Source organism: Pinus tabuliformis, chromosome 1_2, assembly GCF_031772625.1.
Source record: "Pinus tabuliformis cultivar Carrire ecotype Pingquan chromosome 1_2, CPIR1, whole genome shotgun sequence".
In the NCBI taxonomy this organism is placed as follows: Eukaryota; Viridiplantae; Streptophyta; class Pinopsida; order Pinales; family Pinaceae; genus Pinus; species Pinus tabuliformis.
The window spans coordinates 164,616,061-164,623,187 of NC_142298.1; the positions used below are offsets into that span (position 1 = coordinate 164,616,061).

Below are 7,127 nucleotides of genomic sequence, written 5' to 3' on the forward strand. Positions count from 1 at the left end.
CAGCGATTAGATTGGGATCCAAGCATCGAGGGATCTATCCTTGATTGGGTGATACAATGACATACTATGATGGTTCAATGGTTCATATGGGACCGTGGTATTGGTACGTGGAATCCAACATTAGTGGCAAGCGAGGTTACGTGAAATAACCCTTTCTATAGTAAACACAAAAAATGTATGATATTCATGGTATTTTCTTGTGTATTTTCATGTAGTATTTGCCTTTCTTTTTCTGGTTTATGGTTCAAACACTTTTGGAAGAAGAAAAATAATCATTTTTTGATGTAAAAAGTAACTTAAAAACAATTTAAATTAGAAAAAATCATCTAAATAAAATATATAAAAAAGAAAATTTCTAGAACAAATAATAATAATAATAATTTATATAATAATAATAATAATTTATCGAAAATTGGAGAGAATCCGATCAAACTTTTTTTTTTTTTTTTAACACATGGTGAATCGGTAACTATCAAGTTTAATCCACGGAGACCCAGGATCAAACCTCATTGCTGCCACTATAGAATCCAATCAAACTTTTAAAAAGAAGGAAGATCCTGGCATTTGGATCATTTGTTATTTCTATTGTATATTTTGTAGAGGACTTGGGGTGGGCGAGTTCCATGCAGGACAAAAACCTCCCGGTAAACCCGATCCTACTACTTTTCAGGTGGGTCCATCCAAGTTCCACAAGTGTTTTTTAGGTGGGTCCATCCCGGGTGCACAAGTGAGCTTCATTGTCTCGGCAACAGTTGTGTAGCAGTTGTGCAAGCCATTGCAGTGGGGAGCTTCATTGTATTATTTCATATTTGGCAGGCATTTTATGTTCTAATAATAAAATAACTGGTTGCATTTCTTTAGCAATATTTGGTGCTCCATTGTTTTTTTTCTATTGCTCGCAATAATTTTGTTGAATGTCATTTTTTTTTCTATTGCTCGCAATAATTTTGTTGAATGTCAATAATATACCGTATTTCTGGTTGCATGTAAATTATCTACTTTCAGTAAATGGTAAATTTGTTATTTAAATATTCTTACTGTGAATACATGCTATTGAGATTTCTGAGATTTTGTGATTAGGGTTTGGAAATAATTATTAAATTTCCAATAAAATCCCCATCTGGAATAGATGTTAGGTTTTGAATTACTAAATCTGGAATATTTTTCTTTGGCATTGAGGGTTTATGGCAGTGAATTATTTGCAGTGAATCTGGAATATTTTTATTTGGCATTGAAGGGTTGTGTTTTGAATCATTTACTATATCTGGAACAATTTTGTTTGGCATTGAGGGTTTATGGCAGTAAATTATTTGCACTGAATCTGGAATATTTTTATTTGGCATTGAGGGTTTATGCAGTAAATTATTTCAAGTGAATGGTATTGTGGAATTTTGCACGGAAATTATTTATGGGATTTCTGAAATAACTCAATTTATGACCAAGGTTTTACTGGGTAAAGTATTTCTCGCAACTTTCAAAGTTTTAATTCCAGATTATTCGGCAACAGCATTACAGTAAATTCCACAAATTTTCCTATTGAGATATTTACCGTGGAAGATTTAAGCTCTAAAACGCCGTATTACAGTTCATGAACAAGTCAAGGAAGACACACTCGTCATTGAGGATCAGCGAATAGTGACATTAAGATGGAAACGTTGGTAGTTGCAACGGAAAATTTTGGTCATGATAATAGGAGAGGGAGGATTTGGCATGATTTGGCCCCGTATACAAGGTTGCAGCTACCAAGCAACGGAAAATATTTTGATCATGCTAACAAGCTCGGAGAGGGAGGGCTAAGAAAACATCCGCCAGTGTTTAGAAACTTCGATTATATTAATCAGCGGGTTGCTCTCGCTGAAAACTTGACTGTTCGATATATATTATTATCTTGAAAATAAACATATAGCAGAAAGACAATTAAGCCTGAATCCTTTCCAAAAATATTCACACGGATCCGTAGCCTGATATCTCTCAGTGCACTACTGGTGATGGAAAAAAAATAGCTGTGAAGAAGCTGTCCTTAAAACTCTTTGCAAGGACAGAAGGAATTTTTAAACGAAGCTAGTGATGTGGCCAAAATTTAGCATCGAAATCTTGTGAACTAGTTCACACCGCTGATGTGCATAGAGATCAGAAAGGTTGCTTGTCTATGAGTACCTATCGAATAGCAGCCTCGATAAAATCATATTCGGTGAGTCACTTCCATTTTGTGATGTATGTAGATAAGAAGTAATAATGTTTCGAGAAACTTATTTCCGTAGTGATTCATAAGTGTCCTGAAGGGATACAGATCCACTAAAACGCAAGCCCCTTGATTGGCAGAAGCGTTACAAAATCATATTGGGAGTAGCCCGTGGACTTCTTTCTCTTCACCAGGATTCTCCACCGAGGATTATTCATCGGGATATTAAAGCAAACAATATTTTGTTGGAAGATAAACTGAATATTTTTTGTTTTCAAAAATTAAAATTATATTTTGAAATGAGTATACAAATTTTTTTTTTTTTTTTGGACCAAAATGCCCATAATTTTCCATAGGACCATGCATACAAATAAGGTAGATTAGGCTGGAAATCATTTTCTATAGGACTATATATAGTATATACAAATAAGGTAGATTAGACTGGAAATCATTTTACAACCAGACATATATCAACAAAAACTAAAACCAAAAATCCAAAGATTATACTGGATCAAAAATATGGTTCTAAGCATCCAAAGACTACTGGATCAAAAATATGGTTCTCAGCAAAGTATTCTGCCAAAACCAGGTGCAAGATTATATGCAAAAGAAGTAATATTGTAGCAGCAGAAGAATTCGATTTCAGGAAGGAAGCCTGCGTCTTTCAAAAATCCCAGCTGTGCTCATCTACAGAGTTCTGTCCTGCTGCCTTGGAGCTTGAAGGCCTGTGGAAAAAGAGAAACACCCACTGTTAATGATATGAGATCCACTGATTTCTTCATAATAGATGAATCCTCCTTCTGCTCCAAGGGCTCTCTTTGAAAAAGAATCCCACGTTTGGTTCCACTTCCGGTGAATGTGCAGGAAATTGAAACTGAATCCTAGATACCTGACGTCAGCTTAACAAAACGTTGCTGAAGATGAGAGTTACATCAACCCCCAGAGTTGCTGCAATTTTGTAAGATTTCAACATAATAGCACTTTCAGACTCAAAATTTATAAACAGTAGGGATGCAGAGAAAAATGAAGTTATGAAAAGTGGTTAAACTCCATATTTAGCAAATATTTTATGATTTATGAGTAATATAAAAATGAAGTTATAAATAAATGAGGTGAAAGTAAATCGAAGATGAACCCTTAGCTTGAAACGTGAGCTCTGAGTATATGAATTTGATTCAAATTTTATTCGTCATAAATTTGAGCTTTGATGGGATCAGTGAACGAGCTAGAGGTTTTAACCATTGAGGTACACAGTGCTGGTCTGAAACACGCAGCCATCTCACTACTTCCAAGGAACATATTTTCAATTGACGAGACGACAGTATAGCTAAGTATGAGATCAGCGATTTCATTTGCCTGATATTATGGATCTCTACTATCATCTATATATTTTATGAAAAGAACGACAATATCTGATTATGTAGGCATGGAGATCATATGAACGAGGCAATAGTCTGCATAGCAATAAGTGGAACAGGAGATGAGTTGGAATTTGTTTAATCATATAGATTGGATTGTAATTTACTTAAAAGCTTATTTATCTTTACATTTAAATTGCAACCCTATTTTTAATATAGTATTTTATCAATTTAGTTGGGTTATTTTTTAAAAATTTCTATTACTCTTTTAATTTATGTCATCCATTTTTGCAAGGCTGAAAACACCACAGATTTTCCTGGACAGCATATTTTTGTTAGAATCTGGTAAAAAAAAAATTCAAAAAATCAAAATAGTAGAATGTTTGAATTGTTCTTTTAATAGTGAAATGGATTCTGCACCATCAATAATGGTGAAAATATATGATAATACATTCAGCACCATCAAGAACCCTTGGGGTACCCAAAATCCTGAAATTTGACATTTGACAGTTGTAACCCAAATTTTCAAAAACTTCTGTCAAATTTTATCATTATCTTGCCAGAATTTCCATTATTCCATTATTTTGGAAACTGATATATAGATTTTTTAGACTAAGCTTTTTAGGTATATTTACATTACAACAATATTTTTAATATCATTTAAATTTATTTTTAATATTTGTCATTCACATCATGGAAAGGATGGGCATAAGAGGGAGAGAAGCGCGGTGGAAGGGGGTTTAGGGAGGTCATCAAGGACTCACCTGCATTCATACCCTCACCCTCTCTCAAATCTCCGCACACTAATGTTGACCAATGACCATTACTCATCTCTAGCAGATCCAGGTAGAAGAACAACTCTTCGGCTTCATGATGCAGAGTTCAGGGCAAAAGAAATCCCTCTGCAATCTCCTCCCCCTCCACGGTGGACTAAAGCTCAAACAGAAGCAGTGGATGTAGAGCAGGCATTCCACCAAACCACCTCGCCAGCTCAACGTCATTAAGGGCAATTGTTAGAGGAAGAAGTTCGAGGTCCACGAGCTCTCCAGGACAGGGAACAGATTGAGAAAGAGTTGCTCCCTTTCTTCTCAGACCCAGGCTCCACCAAAACTAAAACTAGAGAAACTACATACCAAAGGCTTCTGGCGCTGCATTGGCACACACAAGCTTTTGTGGCCCAAACTCAGCCGCCTTTCATCTCAGACCTAGGCTCCATCGAAACTAAAAGTAGAGAAACTAAATATCAAAGGCTTCTGATTCTGTATTGGCACACAAAAAGTTTTGTGGCCCTTTTGTGACCCAATTTCTACAAACTCAAACTCAGGACGCTTGAAAATGCTGGAGAAGTAAAATCGATTCTTGATCACCTTGATTTCATGGCTGGTCAAGCAAGGAGGAAGAATACTGGCAGAGGTTTCCAAGTCTTCCCAACATATCCAACTGGAGCCCATTGTGCTACCGTTAGGATATGCTCCAGTTGTCCTATGAGGAAGCAGGTCACACCACCCCTTGATGAGGGTGGTATGTCCAAGTCCTCTGAACATACCCCATTGTGCTCCATGTCACACCGCCTCTCTTTAATGAGGGTGGTATGTCCTAATCTTTCGAGCATATCCCATTGTGCTCCACGCTACCCTCTTTGAGGGAGGGAAGTCACACAACCCCTCTTTGATACTTACATTTTTTTTCTTTTGAAATATACTCTACTATTGTGGAGAACCGCAGTCAAAGAACAATTTAGTCCTGATATTCTACAAGGTAGACCTGAAAGAGGCGCATCAATAAGTTTTTAATAGACAATCCTGATTTCCCACTATGAGCAAAATAATGAAGAAACTAAATCCTACCCCGCATCAATAAGTTTTTTATAAACAATGCTGATCTCCCACTATGAGCAAAATAATGAAAAACTAGATCCTACCCCATATATGTTCAAAAGGATTGTCAACAGATTTCAAACCAAGAAAAATCTCATTTTCATTACACTTTTAAGTATTGAACAGTGCTTCTTTTTCATCAATTTATTTCATCCATTAAAAATCTCATTTTCATTACACTTTTAAGTATTGAACAGTGCTTCTTTTTCATCAATTTATTTCATCCATTAAAAAGGATTGTGAACAGATTTCAAAGCAAAAAATAAAATACTCATTTTCTGTTTCCTTAAGAGCTCTAAACGACTGAACATTAAAATTTTTTATCATTTCATTACACTTTTAACTATTGAACAGTACCTCCTTTTCATTCATGAAAACAGGGTTTGTAGGAGCCAATCGACCAGTACCTAATTTTAACCCATGAAAACAGGGTTTGTAGGATCCGGTAATGCCGCAAAAACAGATGACAGCGCCTCGGGCATTGGCGGAGGAAGTGAGGCGGTCATAAAATCAGATGAGAACGTCAGAGTGGCTGTAGGCATCGGTGGACAATGTGAGGCCTCATCAATACCGCTTCACTTTATCCACCAATACTCTGTGGCATTACCGGATCCCACAAAGCCTGTTTTCATGACTTCTATTACCCAGAACGGATCTGGGTCTGGTTGTCTCTCTCTCCTCCACCGCTTTCATTTATCGCCTATGTTACTGCTACAGGCTCGGTATTCTTCAAGCAATTCCGGTTCGATAGAAATCGTGGGACACTTGTCATATAAATATAATCTTTTTCTTTCTGTTTTTTATAAAATAAACAAGTTCACGTAGCAAGAGTGAGAACATGGTTATTATTTTTATATCATTTATAATAACCATTATTAAAACAATATTTATATTGTAATTTATTTATATCAAGTATTCCAATTTTTCTTTTTTTTTATAAAATAACCAAGTTCACGTAGCAAGAGTGAGAACATGGATATTATTTTTATATCATTTATAATAACCATTATTAAAACAATATTATATTGTAATTTATTTATATCAAGTATTCCAAGTTCATTGTATTAATCTACTACCTACTATTCTAAAGAATCAAAATAGATAATGAAATTGCATAATTAAATTGTCATAATCTCCTAATCAAACCTTGGTGGATGGTAAAAAGGAAGACAACAATCCATTACCACTATTTGACCTTATCTCTTGAAATATTTATATTTTAAAATTATGTCATAATCAAACCCTCGTGAGATGGTTGAAAAGAAAACAATCTGTTCTTACAATTTAATATTATAAAATTATGCCATATGTGATTTTCTTCTACTCACTATGTTTTTCACATCCATCTTTCTTTCTTTATGACCAAATGGATATTATTTTTATACTAGCCTAGATCCATCTTAACCCTAGATCTATCAAGCCCCGAGAGGGATCAAATATCTCAAGGTACAAACCTCTTTTTTGAGTGTAAAACTTGAGGAAAGGTTTACACTCGAGAGATTTGATCCCTCTCGGTGCTTGATAGATCCGGAGTGAAGATGGATCTAGGTTGGTTTCAGTGCAGTCATACAAAATTTGTTAAACATATAAAAATTTTAAGTGTGAAGTAATAATGTAACAATGTTGAACGATAGAAAATGTGAATAATAAGAATATAGTGAATTACAAACAATCTTCATTGCCATCTAAAACTATTTTCTTCTACTATTC

General features: G+C 35.1%; 1 long non-coding RNA gene across 1 annotated transcript; it reads right to left on the minus strand.

Annotated features, from left to right (window-relative positions):
- Positions 1-2,663: 2,663 nt before the first annotated feature.
- Positions 2,664-6,146, minus strand: LOC149205005 (uncharacterized). The gene is made up of 2 exons (XR_016251818.1): positions 5,775-6,146; positions 2,664-3,130 (listed from the first exon to the last, which is right to left on the minus strand). It is a non-coding gene; the product is annotated as an uncharacterized LOC149205005 (long non-coding RNA).
- Positions 6,147-7,127: the final 981 nt, after the last annotated feature.